The sequence below is a fragment of the Passer domesticus genome, chromosome 13 (assembly GCF_036417665.1).
Source record: "Passer domesticus isolate bPasDom1 chromosome 13, bPasDom1.hap1, whole genome shotgun sequence".
NCBI classification, from domain to species: domain Eukaryota; kingdom Metazoa; phylum Chordata; class Aves; order Passeriformes; family Passeridae; genus Passer; species Passer domesticus.
In genome coordinates, this window is record NC_087486.1 from 16,322,564 (window position 1) to 16,337,286 (window position 14,723).

General features: G+C 53.1%; 2 long non-coding RNA genes across 4 annotated transcripts in view; one reads left to right on the forward strand and one right to left on the reverse strand.

Annotated features, from left to right (window-relative positions):
- Window positions 1–1,396: 1,396 nt before the first annotated feature.
- On the reverse strand, window positions 1,397–2,522 carry LOC135280087 (uncharacterized). Its single transcript, XR_010347156.1, has 2 exons — window positions 2,383–2,522; window positions 1,397–1,841 (listed from the first exon to the last, which is right to left on the reverse strand). It is a non-coding gene; the product is annotated as an uncharacterized LOC135280087 (long non-coding RNA).
- Window positions 2,523–2,853: 331 nt separating this feature from the next.
- LOC135280088 (uncharacterized) overlaps window positions 2,854–14,723 on the forward strand; it is a 302,017-nt gene continuing 290,147 nt past the window's right edge. Inside the window, exons 1-4 of one of the 3 annotated variants that reach the window (XR_010347159.1) lie at window positions 2,854–2,988; window positions 3,240–3,305; window positions 4,652–4,803; window positions 12,347–14,272. This is a non-coding gene — a long non-coding RNA (uncharacterized LOC135280088). Of the gene's footprint in view, window positions 2,989–3,239; window positions 3,306–4,651; window positions 4,804–9,116; window positions 9,938–12,346; window positions 14,273–14,723 lie in introns of those variants that run through there. The other 2 variants (XR_010347157.1, XR_010347158.1) reach the window with 2 other exon arrangements.

Consider the following 14,723-nt stretch of genomic DNA (forward strand, 5'->3'; position numbering starts at 1 on the left):
GGGAAAGAGCTCAGGGGTGAAACCAGCTCAGGGAGGCGTTGGTGGGACACAGGGAACACTGTCACCACCAGTGAGGTGGCATTTGGGCACACACGTGGTGCTGTGCCTGCAGCCGGTCCTGTCAGGGAGGAGGGACAGGGACACCCCGTGTGTCACAGCACCAGGACACATCAGCCAGACAGGGGCCAAGCTGCTGCTGGCTGCTGGGTCAGCAGGGCTGGGCTAAGCACAGATGAACCCTGGGCCCCACTGAGGCCAAAAGGCAGAAGAAACCATTACAATCCCAGAATTGTTTAGGCTGGAAAAGCCTCTGAGGTCATCGAGTCCAACCACGGCTGTGGTCACCACTGAGCCATGTCCCCAGTGCCACATCCATGTGGCCTTTGGACACTTCCAGGGATGGTGACTCCACCGCTGCCCTGGGCAGTCTGCTCCAGGGCCTGACTGCCCTTTCAGTGAAGAAATTTTCCCAAAATCCACCCTGAGCCTGCCCTGGCCCAGCCTGAGGCCGTTCCCTCTGCTCCTGTCCCTGTTCCCTGGAGCACAGCCCGACCCCCCTGGCTGTCCCCTCCTGTCAGGGAGCTGTGCAGAGCCACAAGGTCCCCCCTGAGCCTCCTTTGCTCCAGGCTGAGCCCCTTCCCAGCTCCCTCAGCCTCTCCTGGGGCTCCAGCCCCTTCCCAGCTCCGTTCCCTGCCCTGGACACACTCCAGCCCCTCAGTGTTACTTTAAATCCCTGCTCTTTTCTGCATGTAAAAGATGAGCAAAATCCCACTGCCAGCCCAGGCTGTGGAAACTTTGGAGATTTCTCTTCATGCTTCTCCTGACCTTTCTCCTCCCCCTGTGTGAGAAATAAAAAAGTTGTTTCATCCTACTTCTACCTCTCTGCTCTGGTTTTCTTTTTCCAAATGCCTGCTTGAGAGATCTTCCTCCCCACTCTTCTGCTCTGGTGGAAGGTGGTTGGGATTTGAACCAGATGACCTTTAAATGTCCCTTTCAATCCAAACTATTCCATGATTTTATGATTCTAAGAAACACTTTGGCATTCTGGGCTCACTCCCGGGCAGGAGAACAGACGATGGCACCGGGGAAGGTGCTCTGTCAGCCAGCACAAATGGAGGGGTGGAGAAGCTATTTTGGATCTGGATTAAAAGGCCAGAACACGTCAGCAACCACAGCAACCCCAGCTGGGTATGTGGCCCATGCCATGGTTTCCTTGACAGCTGAGAGGAAGGAACAAACACCACAAATAGGAGCAGGTACTGCTTTTTTCCATCCCTCCCAGCCCTGGAGCTCGCTGTGGAAGGAGCACAGCAGAGGCACAGCCCAGTGAGCACCTCCTGCCCTGCCCCAGCAGTGTCCTGGCAGAGATGGGCACAATGCAAAGCAAGACACTCCATTTTCAGAAGGCTTCAGACCTGTTTTTATTACAGCCTGCATGCTTTTTATACATTCTTACAAACCTCATAAGTTTACACTTTACTCACTGGTCACAAGAGACAGACAAAGTGCTCATTGGAACAGGCAGTTGCAGGTTTCTGTTATTATTCCTTTCTTTCTTGGTTTCTGTGTCAACGACCTTGGTAGGAAATTCTTTCAGGGGTGAACATGGATCCTCTTATCCAACTCCTCTCTGGCTCCCAGAAGTTGCTGTGAAACCTCTTCCCCATGGCAGGGCTGCAGGGCTCCCCATGGAACACCCATCACCGTCCCGATAGCCACAGCAGCCGTGAGGGCAGCGTGGCAGGAGCAGGGAATTCCAGCCCCTGGCAGCCCTCAGGGAGCCTCTGTGGCAGCAGCCTCACACCCTGCTCTGCTCCAGAAAATGGCATCCAGCTCCCGCCCTAGGAAAGGACAGCAAATATCCCAGGTCCTTCGGGGAGAGGGTAAAGCCCAGTGGGTTCCCATTCTGAATATGCTTTCAGGAATGTTTTCATGCCCCTCAGTGTGATTGGGGGGTGGAAACGCATCCAGCTCCCCCCTCTGGAATGGAGGGAATGGATCGGGGCCCAGACTGCCTGGCAACACCTTCCTCCTGCGGAGAAGGGGGGGGATGCTCCACAAGGGTTCCCGGGCATGTTCCTAAAGCCTTTCCCTTCCCCTGAGCTGCTACTTGCTGCCCGCTGAGGCCTCCCTGGCTGCTCCTCTCATCTCCCCCGGGTTCTCCTCCCTCCTGCTCGCCCCAGCTGTCTCCCGGTGCCTCTCCAGTGACCCCCCCGCGCTGTAATCTCCCTTTCACTCCCGTGCTGCTGCTCAGCCTAAGCAGATTAGCCCCGGCCGCCTCTGCTCCCCCCGCCGCAGGGCTGTCCCCCCTGTGACACGTGCGGGGGTGACACATGCTGTGCTGGGAGCAGGCATTAGTAGGGAATTCCCCCCCAGCCTCACCTCCTGGTCCAGCTTTTGGTGTGGGAACCTCCCAAACTTGAAGAGGAGAGGAGCAGGACACGCAGGCAGGAGACAGACATCCCTCCTGGAGCACCGGGGCTCCAGCAGCACCGAGGCAGGTTTTAAAGGGCAATGGGAACCCCAATCCTAAAGAAAACAGCTGACCCTACAAAGCCAGGCGGGGGCTGGGAGCGCCGGGCACGGACCGCTCCCCTCCGGCGCATCCTCCCCGGCACCGAGGGGGTTAACGCCGGGCGCCAGGGCTCTCGCAGATCTCCGTTTCCGTGACAACAGCTCCCGATGGATCCCAGAGCGCTGAAATCCCATTAAACATCTGCGGGAGGCTGCCCGTGCCGCCTGCCCAGGCTGCCACCTGCCGGCACCCCAAACCCACGGCGGGCACGGAACGGGAGCGCTGGCTACCGGAGAGGCCCGCGGGGCTAGCGAGGGGAGCCGGGGGCGCTCAGGGTGCCCCATGAAGCTTTGGGGTGCCGGTTTGCACCCCCGAAGCTTTGGGGTGCCCTGGGCAGGAGGCAGCCCCAGCGCCGGGGTTTGGGCTGGCAGGGACAATCCTGCCCAAATTCACCCCTGGAGGTTCTGGGGCAGGTTTGAGTGACTGGCACCTCTTGGGGCATTTGGGGGTCTTCCAGTGCTGGGGCTGGGTTTGGGGAGCTGTGAAGGGTCCCTGAGGGTGACAGGCTGGTGGCCCTGTGGCAGCTTCGGAACGAACTCGTCCAAACCTCTCAAGGGGTGTGGAGGGAGGTTGTGACCTGGGTCCTCTGCTCTGTGCTCCAAACACTCCCCTGCAGCTTTTGTGCACTCTAGGATTTCTAAAAATGATTTATATTTGATTTCAGAAATGTGGACTTTTCCTTCTCTGTGCTTCCACCGCTGCTCACAACAGGAAGAGGCTCCAGGAGAAGGTGAGGAGGAATTTAGGGAGGTGCCACACATTTCAGGGGATCACAGAATCATTAAGGTTGGAAAGGACAACTTTAACATCATCAAATTCACAGCAGCACTGTGCTCATCCCTAAACCACATCCTCAAGTGCCACTTTTGAACACTTCCAGGGATGGTGACTCCATCAGTGATGCTCCTGCTGGCATTGCTCAACCAGACAATCAGAAACCAGTGCCCAGGCTGATTATAATACAGTTTTTAACAGATTTACAATATTTATATATTGTAAAAATATATAATTTATATATTGTAAAAATATTTATATAACAGTATTTAATACAGATAAAATTAATGTATATATGATATATACACCTTATTCAAGGGGGCTGCTGCCGCTGAACGTGGCTGTGGCTGCTCAGCTGTGGATGTTGTTATCCCCCCTGCATCCCAAACTGCTCCCCTGCACCACTGCTCCCAGAGGTGCAGCTCTCAGCTTTTCCTGCCATTCCCAAATGCTGCTGAGCCGTTTTTACCCGGGAAAAAGCCTCTCCCACGCTTAGGCAAGGACGGGACAGGAAGAGGAAGCAAACACGGGGCCAGCAGTGCCTTCTTCACCCCTCCCCATCCCACAACTCCATCGCTGGATGGGAGGGAAGAGCCACAGGGGCTGGGAGCAGCAGGAGCCTGGAAACTCTGGCATCTGCAGGCACCGGGGGAATGCAGAGGGGCCACGGATGAAAGCTGACACAGAAAGAAAATGCTCTTTTGGAGCTACAATTGCTGGCACAGCTGCTGGCCAGACCCCCTTCCAAAGCCTGAAACGTGCCAGCGAGGGGATGGGAATCATTAACTGCCTGTTTGTGGGACTGAACCGTTCCCACCTCCCCCTGAGCCCCCAATAAGCTCCGATTGCTCAGGATTTGCAGGGCCTGGGGCTCCCCCCAGCAGCAGGAAGGGGCTGAAGAGCTGTTGGATTAAGCCTTTTCCTGACCCAGAGCTGGGCAACTGAGAAGTGTTTTAAAAACTTTTATTCCATTTTCAGTCTCGTGAGAAGGATGAGCCAATACAGATGTTATCATTCACACCATCACGATCAGAAGCCAATTATTTCTTAACTACAACCCACTATCAGTGTTTCTTGGCCTATCAGCTTTTGCCACACCATGCTGTAAATGCCCTAAAGCCAATAATCCAAAATTACCCCTGGTGGGTCCTAATACAACGCATCTTTCACAGTTCTATTTCCCTAAAGTATCCTGTCTTTTTTACAAGGCCATCCTTTGAAACTTGTTTGTATTTCCATTTCTCTCTCGACAATGTCTGTCCTGTTCCATGGCATTTCAACGTCACCATTTCTTATCTCAAGGTTTGCATTCAGATCCACACTGTGTGAGCCTTCTGCCAAGTTTTGAGGGTTTTCTACAAATCCATTTCCCACAAAGAGCCACTGACAGAGCCCTCTCCCCTCCTCCAAAGCTCTGAGAGGCAGAAGCCACGGGCACATGGATTTTCTGCAGGGTAAGTGCCCAGGAACGAGGCCAAGCAGTGCCCAGGGGAAACCCAGAGTGGTTTGATGCTCCTTTCAAAGGCAGAGGCTCGGAAAGCCCCCGGCCTCAGCAGGGGATGGCAATAAAAAGGAGCCTGAGCCTTGCAAATCAAGAAAAAAAAAACCAAAACTGAAAACTGCAGGGTGGGGTGGGTGGGTGCTGAGGGAGGGAGGGCTCAGGACAGAGCCCTGCAGGACGCTGGGCTGGGCAGTCTGGCTGGGCCAGCCAGGCCCTTGGGGCCCCTGGGCTCAGTGACAGCACCGGGGGGGTTCTGAGCCTCTCTGTGCCTGCCCTGCACCAGCACCCCTGGCCAGAGGCAGCCGGAGAGGAGGGAGGAATGTGGGAGCTTGCAAAGCATCTCACTGCAGGAGTCCAGGCTGCCAGGAGGAGGGGATGAGTTTCAGGAAAGCCAGAGAGGCAGGAAATCCAGGAAGAGGACGGTAATTGAGGCCATATGTTGGAAGCAAGGAATGCATCTGGTAGCAGGGACAGCAGGGGACATGCAGAGCCACATTAACCTCCAGGACCAAGCAGAAGGTTGAATTCAGACCAGCCACAGCTGCTGAGGGGTCACTGGTGCAGGTCTGTGCCTGGAGTGGCTGCAGGCTCAGGAGGTTTCCAAACTTACATCCCAATTTCGTGGGTAATGTGGGAAGAATGTGAAGGAAATGGCTGCTTCATCACAAAATGACAGGGTTTGTTCTACACTCATGTCCCTGAGCGTGCACAGAGCAGGGAGGAAAGTGGAAATATTAAAATATGGGCCGTGCCAGGAGCAAGGCCAGGTCCTCTCTGCTCCCCAAAACTTTGCCTGCCAGGGGAGGGTTTACTCAGCCAGGGGAACAGACACATTTGGGGTGATGAAAGAGCCCCCTGGGGCTGCACAGGCCTGTCCCACAGAGCCAACCCCACAGGGGCCATTCCACTCCTTTGGGTATTCCCAGGCTCAGGCAACAGCACTGGGAAAGAATATTTATGGCCTGTCCCCTCCTCCCTGTTCAACCACATTTGAAATGAATGTGTGGTTGGAATGGAGGATTCTGGCACAGCATCACAGCTTGGGAACAGGGAAAAGAGTTCTGGTGCTGACACCCTCTGAGCTTCCCAGGAAATCCAGGAGGAGATGGAGTGCAGGAATGCAGCCCTGCAGGGGTGCACAGCCTGTGGACTGGGGTGCAGATCGCTGCATTTTTTAGGGCCAAAAAGTCTCTGGGCTTGGAGAAGGTTCTCTGGAGCTCAGCAGGCTTTGCACAGCCATGGGGCTGCTGTGGGCTGTCCCCCAGATGAAGGTGGAGCTCTGCAGGCAAAGCTGAGATTGCTGCTTTCAAGGCTTCTCCTCTCAGTGAAATGCCCCTTGTGCTGCCCCGAGTCTCCATCCTTGGGGATCCAGCTCCAGGGCATCCCTCTCTTCCTCTGTAGCTCTCTTTGCACCCAGCCCACAGCTCCTGCCTCCCCAAACACCCAGCTGCATCCCATCCATGTCCAGCAGCTGCTCCCTGCTGCTGCTTCTCCTCTGCCTCATCCCCAGCCTGGCAGATTGAGTTTCCTGCCTGTCCACGGCAGCTCCTGCAGGACAGGAGGAACAGCTGCTGTCATGGGTGGGAGGGGGAAAACCACACCAAAGGGGTTAAATCCTCTTTAAAGGGGGGGTGAGGAGCATGGCAGAGCTGAGCAGGGGGGCTCTGGGAGATCTGCTCCAGTTAAGAATGTCCCTGGTGGTGGCAGGGCAGCTGGAAGGGGATTTTGGGGAGAAATTCTGCCCTGGGAGGGCAGTGAGGCCCTGGCACAGCTGCCCAGAGAAGCTCAAGGACACTCAAAGATGAGCCCAGCCTAATCTGCTCACTGCTGGGGTGACATTTGCACCTCCTGTGGGAAGGGTGGACAAGGGGAAATGGCCTCCTTTTGTCATAGCTCACGTCCTCTTTGAAACGTTTTCCTCCCTAAAAGCAAGAGGATATTGTCAATTTTGCCCCACAGATTTGTCACTCTTATCTTATCTGTGTCAGCTGGGAAGTTCAGAATATTCCACTGCACATTCAAAATCCATTCCTCTTGTGCTGTTCAAGCTTTTCTTCAAGTTCTCAGCAGATGATAAAAAAAAAAGACAAAAAAACCCCAAACCAAAACAAAACAAAAACAAAAACAAAAACAGGACATGACAATAGAGAAGGACATTCCTAAAATATTTGTCCAAGCAGGAGCAGTTTCTATCCTGGAGCCCTCAGGACTCCAGCTGTACCCTCTGAGAGCCCTCTGACCTCCCTGCCAGGAGTGGGGCTCATCCCCCTCTTTAGATCCAGGCAAACAACCCCCCCAAAAGAGAATTAACTGCTTCAGGCCACTTCTGAGGAGCAGATCTCAGGGGAAATGTGACCCTTCATCCTTCCTGTCCCTGGATGGGGGTGTGTGCTCAGAGCACGGGCAAAGCTCATCACACGGATGCTCCTGTGCCTCTCCCAGGCAGATCTGAGCTCTCTGCAATATCAATGCTCCCCAGGCAGCACCGAGGCTCTCCCCACGCTTCTTTTACAGTGTTTTGGTCAGGGGCACACTCACCAGGGGATGCTTTACCAGTCTGCAAGGTGAGAAAAAAGGGATTCCTTTGGACTTGCTTGGAGCTGATTCAAGACTGAAAGAAGAGCAGTAAAAAGGTTCTGAGGAGTGCCCAGCTCCAGTGCAGCCTGGGCCAGGGCAGGGCTGGGATTTGCTGGGGGTTGGGAGAAGATTTGGAGCTGAATGCCAACACTGGAGCAGGTGAGGCAGAGCAGAGCACTGGGGGCACCCAGGGGTTCAGCAGGGCACTGGGGGCACACTCAGGGGTTCAGCAGAGATCTTGGGGGCACACACAGGGGTTCAGCAGGGCACTGGGGGCACAGCCAGGGGTTCAGCAGGGCACTCGGGGCACACCCAGGGGTTCAGCAGAGATCTGGGGGCACAGCCAGGGGTTCAGCAGGGCACTCGGGGCACACCCAGGGGTTCAGCAGAGATCTGGGGGCACAGCCAGGGGTTCAGCAGAGCACTGGGGGCACAGCCAGGGGTTCAGCAGAGCACTGGGGGCACAGCCAGGGGTTCAGCAGGGCACTCGGGGCACACCCAGGGGTTCAGCAGAGATCTTGGGGGCACACCCAGGGGTTCAGCAGAGATCTGGGGGCACCCAGGGGTTCAGCAGGGCACTCGGGGCACACCCAGGGGTTCAGCAGAGTTCTTGGGGGCACACCCAGGGGTTCAGCAGAGATCTGGGGGCACACCCAGGGGTTCAGCAGGGCACTCGGGGCACACCCAGGGGTTCAGCAGAGATCTGGGGGCACAGCCAGGGGTTCAGCAGGGCACTCGGGGCACACCCAGGGGTTCAGCAGAGATCTTGGGGGCACACCCAGGGGTTCAGCAGAGTGCTGGGGGCACACCCAGGGGTTCAGCAGGGCACTCGGGGCACACCCAGGGGTTCAGCAGGGCACTCGGGGCACACCCAGGGGTTCAGCAGAGATCTTGGGGGCACACCCAGGGGTTCAGCAGGGCACTGGGGGCACCCAGGGGTTCAGCAGAGTGCTGGGGGCACCCAGGGGTTCAGCAGAGATCTTGGGGGTACACCCAGGGGTTCAGCAGGGCACTGGGGGCACACTCAGGGGTTCAGCAGAGATCTGGGGGCACACTCAGGGGTTCAGCAGAGCACTGGGGGCACACCCAGGGGTTCAGCAGAGCTGTCAGCCCCTCAGGGACGGATGCATCTGCTCTCCATATCCTGCTCCTGCTTTCCTTCCTCCCGCCACTGACTCAGCAGCAGCAGCCTTTCATCCCAGACAGAACAATTGGTATCCTTCCTCCCAGGCACCACATCCCCTTATTCCATCAATAATTCCCTCCCAGAGCAGCCCAGCGCAGCCACAGCTTTCAGAGGAAAAAGGTTTCCACTGCAGCCACTCAAACAAAGCCTCTTTGGGATGCAGCCCTGGGCTTTGCAGACTCAGCAAGGAGCTAAAATTGTCTTTGCTCAGAGCTGCCAAGATCCAGCTCCCTGTTCCCCACCCCCAGCAATCACCTCACCTGCCCTGGCATCACTCTGATCCCAGGACTGAGTTTTTTGGAGATGGACATGAGGAAATCTGGTCAGGAAAACATCTGAGCAGGAAAACGGGACCGTGCAGGAGGGACTGGGAGCCTGGACGGCAGCAGGGGCTTGCAGGAGCTGGGGATCCTCTGGTGTTCTTCCTGGAGCCCACCTGGAGCACCCAGCCCTGGGGGCCACAGCACTGGTCATGCCTCGGGTTTAGCTTTTCTATTTTTCAGGTCCTGTGCTGCTGTGTGTAAGTCTGGGCTTCATATCAGGGGATGGTGAGCTCTCTGCACAGAGCAGGGAGACAAAACAATTCCTGCTCCAGCTGGGGACCAAGGACAATGATCCAAATCTCAGCCCAAGAGCACAAACACCATGGGCTGAAGAGAGAAAAACAAGAAGGATGGGACTGCTTGGGCTAAAGCTGTAATTGGACAATGAACTCCAATCTGCAAATGGAACAGAACTGATAAAAGTGGCAGACCCCGTGAGAGGTTGTGCATTTTGTGACCATTTTGGTTCACCTGGGGTGCAGCCCTGGCTGGGCTCTTGTGCTGCCCAGGGTGGATCCATTGAGGCCTCCTAATAAATCCCTGCTTTATTGTTTAACTCTGTCCAGTCTCTGTTCTAGGCCAGCCTGCACGAGGCATCACTGGCAGGACCTGGAGCTGCTGGATGAGTCCAGAGAGGCCACGGAGCTGCTCCCAGGGCTGGAGCCCCTCTGTCATGGAGCCAGGCTGGGAGAGCTGGGGGTGCTCACCTGGAGAGGAGAAGGCTCCAGGGAGAGCTCAGAGCCCCTGCCAGGGCCTAAAGGGGCTCCAGGAGAGCTGGAGAGGGACTGGGGACAAGGCATGGAGGGGCAGGACACAGGGAATGGCTCCCACTGCCAGAGGGCAGGGATGGATGGGAGATTGGGAATTAGGAATTGTTCCCTGGCAGGGTGGGCAGGCCCTGGCACAGGTGTGTGTAACCTGTCTGGAGCTGGCACCCTGAGATTCTCCTTCCTCCTCCTCAGCTCCTGGATATCTCTGTAAATCCATTTCTGGCCCTGATCATGGGCACTCAGGCTGAGATCTTCTGAAGAGGGCAGGGTTAGATTCGATTTTAGAAAGGTTAGGTTAGAATATAGGAAGCCTAGATTAGATTTTAGGAAGAAATTCCTCCCTGGCAGGGTGGGCAGGCCCTGGCACAGGGTGCCCAGAGCAGCTGTGGCTGCCCCTGGATCCCTGGCAGTGCCCAAGGCCAGGCTGGACAATCTGGGAGCAGCCTGGGACAGTGGGAGGTGTCCCTGCCATGGCAGGGGAGGACCAGAGGCCTTTAAAGGTCCCCCTTTCACCCTTCTGTGCCCCTGCAGGGGCAGGGCGGTGCAGGCAGCAGCCCTGGCAGGGCTGGAGCTTTCCCCTGCCATCCCCTGCAGGATCAGCTGCAGAGAGCATTGAAGCACTCCTGCAGCCCCAGAGGCCTCAGCCCGATCAGACATCGGTGTCCTGCAGAGCCCAGCACGGGGACAAGCCCAGACAGCAGCAGGAGGACGAGGCAAGGACATGTTTCAGCAGAGATCAAGGGACGCTTCCTGAGCACGGCTGTGCCCCAGTCCTGCACAGCTCACACAGAGCTGCTGCCTTTGGGACCCCACAGGACTGCACGCAGGCACGGGATGAGAAACAGCTGCTCCCGCGCTGCTTCCCACTTGTTACAGCAACAGGAGCATTTTCTGAACGGCACATTCTGTCTCCAGAGCAGTTCTGCACTCAGACCCCATCCTTGGGCCAGCTTTTGGGTTGGAAGGACCTCAAATCTCATCCCATCCCACCCCTGCCATGGCAGGAACACCTTCCACATCCCAGGCTGCTCCAGGATTGTTCAGCCTGGCCTTGGGCACTGCCAGGGCCCCTGTGCCAGGGCCTGCCCACCCTTCCAGGGAGGATTTCTTCCTAAAATCTAATATAAGTTTCCTAAAGTCTAACCTAGCCTTTCTAAAATCGAATCTAACCCTGCCCTCTTCAGAAGATCTCAGCCTGAGTGCCCATGATCAGAGCCAGAAATGGATTTACAGAGATGTCCAGGAGCTGAGGAGGAGGAAGGAGAATCTCAGGGTGCCAGCTCCAGACAGGTTACACACACCTGGGTGTGGAAGAGGTTTCACAGCGACTTCTGTGAGCCAGAGAGGAGCTGGATAAGAGATCCATGTTCACCCCTGAGAGAATTTCCTACCAAGGTCATTGACACAGAAACCAAGAAAGAAAGAAGGAGAAATAAGAGAAACCTGCAACTGCCTGTTCCAGTGAGCACTTTGTCTCTTGTGACCAGTGAGTAAAGTGTAAACTTACGAGGTTTGTAAGAATGTATAAAAATCATGCAGGCTATAATAAAAACAGGTCTGAAAACTTCTGAAAATGGAGTGTGCTGCTTTGCATTGTGTCTGTCTCAACTCCGACACCTGGGCACAGGAGATGCTTCCAGAAAGATCCTGAGCCAGGGCTGAATGAATCAGCAAGGACAGAATCCTCCTCCTCCTCCCCAGAGAGCAGATCTGAGCCCCGAGTGCATCTGAACTGGGTAAAAATAGTGCTCTGATCAATTAAAGGAAAAAAAAAATCACAGGAAAAGCCATTTCCAAGGTGTTCCACCCTCCCTGTGCTTCTCAAACCTTGTTTTGGGGACAGCCCAGGGTTCATTTTCCACTGCCCTGTTTCTCCTTTGAGGTGCCCCATCCTGGGGTCAGGACTCAGCTCTCCCCATTCCCACCCCACTCCCTTCTCCCCATTATCCCCAGCAGGGCTAAACAGCACTGGGAAAACTTAAATTATTCTGCAGGACACTTTTTTAGTTCTGACAACTTCGATTTGACTTCTTGCACTGCAGAAAGGGGAAAAAATCACAATGAGATTTTCCTGCTGACATTGCACAGTCAAAATCTTTTATTTCTGTTTGGAATTAAATGTGTCCAGAGAAAATTATTTTTTCCACTGAAGTTTTCCCATTTCAAAGGCCAGATTTCTCCAATGTGGACAACCCAGGATTTCTGTGAAAAATCCAGGACAACTGAGACCCTCTCAGGATATTTTTGGAAGATAAATAGGGAGCTCTTAACTCTCCTTTTTTTCCTGCCTTTAAAAAAAGCAGGATGGGGGTGTGAAGCCAAGCAACCACATTTCTGAATGGGAACAAGGGCAGGGAAAATAGATTTTTCTAGAACATATATATAAAGAAAAGTATTGCTTGGATCTTTAAAATCCATCAAGTCCAAAATTCCCTCATCTAGATGCTCCCCACATTGAAATATGATGCTAAAGCTGCCTTCCCTGCAGGGATAGGGTCAGTTTATGTGCAAATCTAGGGAGCAAAGCTGGAATTCATCAGTCCAAGGGGAATAATTGATGACCAAGGAGGTGAAAGTCGCTGGCAGCCTTTTTTAAAATTTTTATTCTATTATATTTAATTTTTTAATTTTTTTTTTCAGGATTTAAATTCATCTCTGTCTGGTCATAACTAAAAACCATTCCCAGGAAGCAGGATGGGGAAGAAAAACAGACTATGGAAATAAAGGCCCTGCTGCCAGAGAGGGTGTGCGGCAGGCAGAAGAGATTTTCCAGTCTTTTTCCTTGAGAAATCTGCCAAACCCAAGCCTAAGACGAGCCCTGAGGGCACGCGGTGCCCTAAGCTGCAGATCTCTAACCCTTATCTCAACATCGGCTCTGTGTGTGCGGCAGCGGGAAGCCATTAGCAGAGTTAATTACAGGGGCTGGGAATGCTCCTCTCCCTTTTCCTGCCCTTTCTTGGCGCTCTGACCCCACCCCAGGACCCTCAGGCGGCAGCAAGAGGGGACAGGGGTCATTAAACCAGCGCTAATCACCGCCGGGGCTCTGCGGGCTGGGCTTAACGGGTAATTAGCGCTGCCGCAGCTGCTGCTAATTAAAGCCTGCTCCAATCAGCGCTTCCAGTCTCGGGACTGACGGTGGGAAGGTTCAAGGATTGGGAGAAGAGCCTGGGGGACCCTGGAGAAAGGGATTGGGGAGGGACTCCTGCTGCTGCTCACGCCAGGTGCTCGCTGGGGAGTTTTCCCTTTTCCTTTTTTCTCTTTTCTCCTGTTCATTCCTCCTCCCCACACCTGGAAAAGGAATTTTCCTGCTGCAGTTGGTGTTTAGCGCAAGCAGCAGGCGCTGAGGATGGATTCGTGCGTGTGAGGCTGGCTGGGCACCTTTAACACCGGGGGAAACGCGGAGATGCTGCAAGGAGCGTGGAGGGGGGAAAAAAGCAGGAATAAATGCAATTTTTCTCTTAGGAGAATGTGCTGAGAGGATATCTGCTTGTATGAAAAATCACAGAATAATTTGGGCTGGAAGGGGCCTTAAAGGACCATCCCACTGCCCTCCTGCCCTGCAGGGACACCTCCCACTGTCCCAGGCTGCTCTGAGCCCTGCCCAGCCTGGCCTTGGGCACTGCCAGGGATCCAGGGGCAGCCACAGCTGCTCTGGGCACCCTGTGCCAGGGCCTGCCCACCCTGCCAGGATTTCTTCCCTGTATCCACTCTGCATCCCCCGTTTTAGCTAAACCCTTGTGCTGTCCCTCCATCCCTTGTCCCCAGCTCCTCTCCAGCTCTCCTGGAGCCCCTTTAGGCCCTGGCAGGGCTCTGAGGTGTCCCCAAACCCTCCTCTGCTCCAGGCTGAGCAATCCCAGCTGTCTCAGCCTTCCCTCACAGGAGGAGTGCTCCATCCATGGATGTCTTCAGTGAGATAACCTTGATAAAGAGAGTAAAAACCCCAATTTTCCCTAACTGAGTGATTAAAATTCTCATGCTAGCCAAATTCTTTGATTAAAAAGCTTCAGCAGCCTTGTGACCCCCTGAGTTCTCCTGGTTGCCACCCCTGCCACCTATTTTACACTTATGGTTTCCTTGCTGTTACAGTCAAAATCCCCCCAAATAATATTTTATATTAAAACAAAAAATATTTCAGTCACACGGCTCCTAAAAATTATTGCCAGTGCCACACACAATATAGAGCTTTCCAGGTTTGAAAAAAGAGATCTCCTTAAATCAATGCACAGGTGGTACCCACCAGACCCACCCTGACACACCCAAAAATATCCACCTGCACATCCCAGCGGGAGACACTGCAGAGCCAGGGGTTGATGGAGCGGCACACGGGAATGCTTCCGTGTTAGAAAGAACAAACACAGTTAGTTATTATATTTGTCGTTATAGTTATGTATTGACTTTTGTTTTGGAAATTATTATTGAACACAAAAATCCTGATGCAGTACAACTTGTAATTACTGCTTTAGATATAGTGTAATCTGTCAGTTTAGGTATGCACCCTGCAGCTTTTAGAAATAGTAGTGTCATATAGTGTGATATGTACTATTGTATATGTAATACTGTAATATAGTGTAATATATACTATTGTATAGTGTAATACTGTAATATAGTGTAATATATACTAATGTATAGTGTAATACTATAATATAGTGTAATATATACTATTGTATATGTAATACTGTAATATAGTGTAATATATACTATTGTTTTACTATATAGTGTAATATATACTATTGTATATGTAATACTATCATATAGTGTAATATATACTATTGTATAGTGTAATACTGTAATATAGTGTAATATAATGTAATATATACTATTCTATAGTGTAATACTATTATATAGTGTAATATATACCATTATATAGTGTAATACTATTATATAGTATAATATAATGTAATATATACTATTGTATAGTGTAATACTATCATATAGTGTAATATAATATATACTATTGTATAGTGTGATACTATTATATAGTGTAAATGTAGTGCAATATATACTATTATATAGTGTA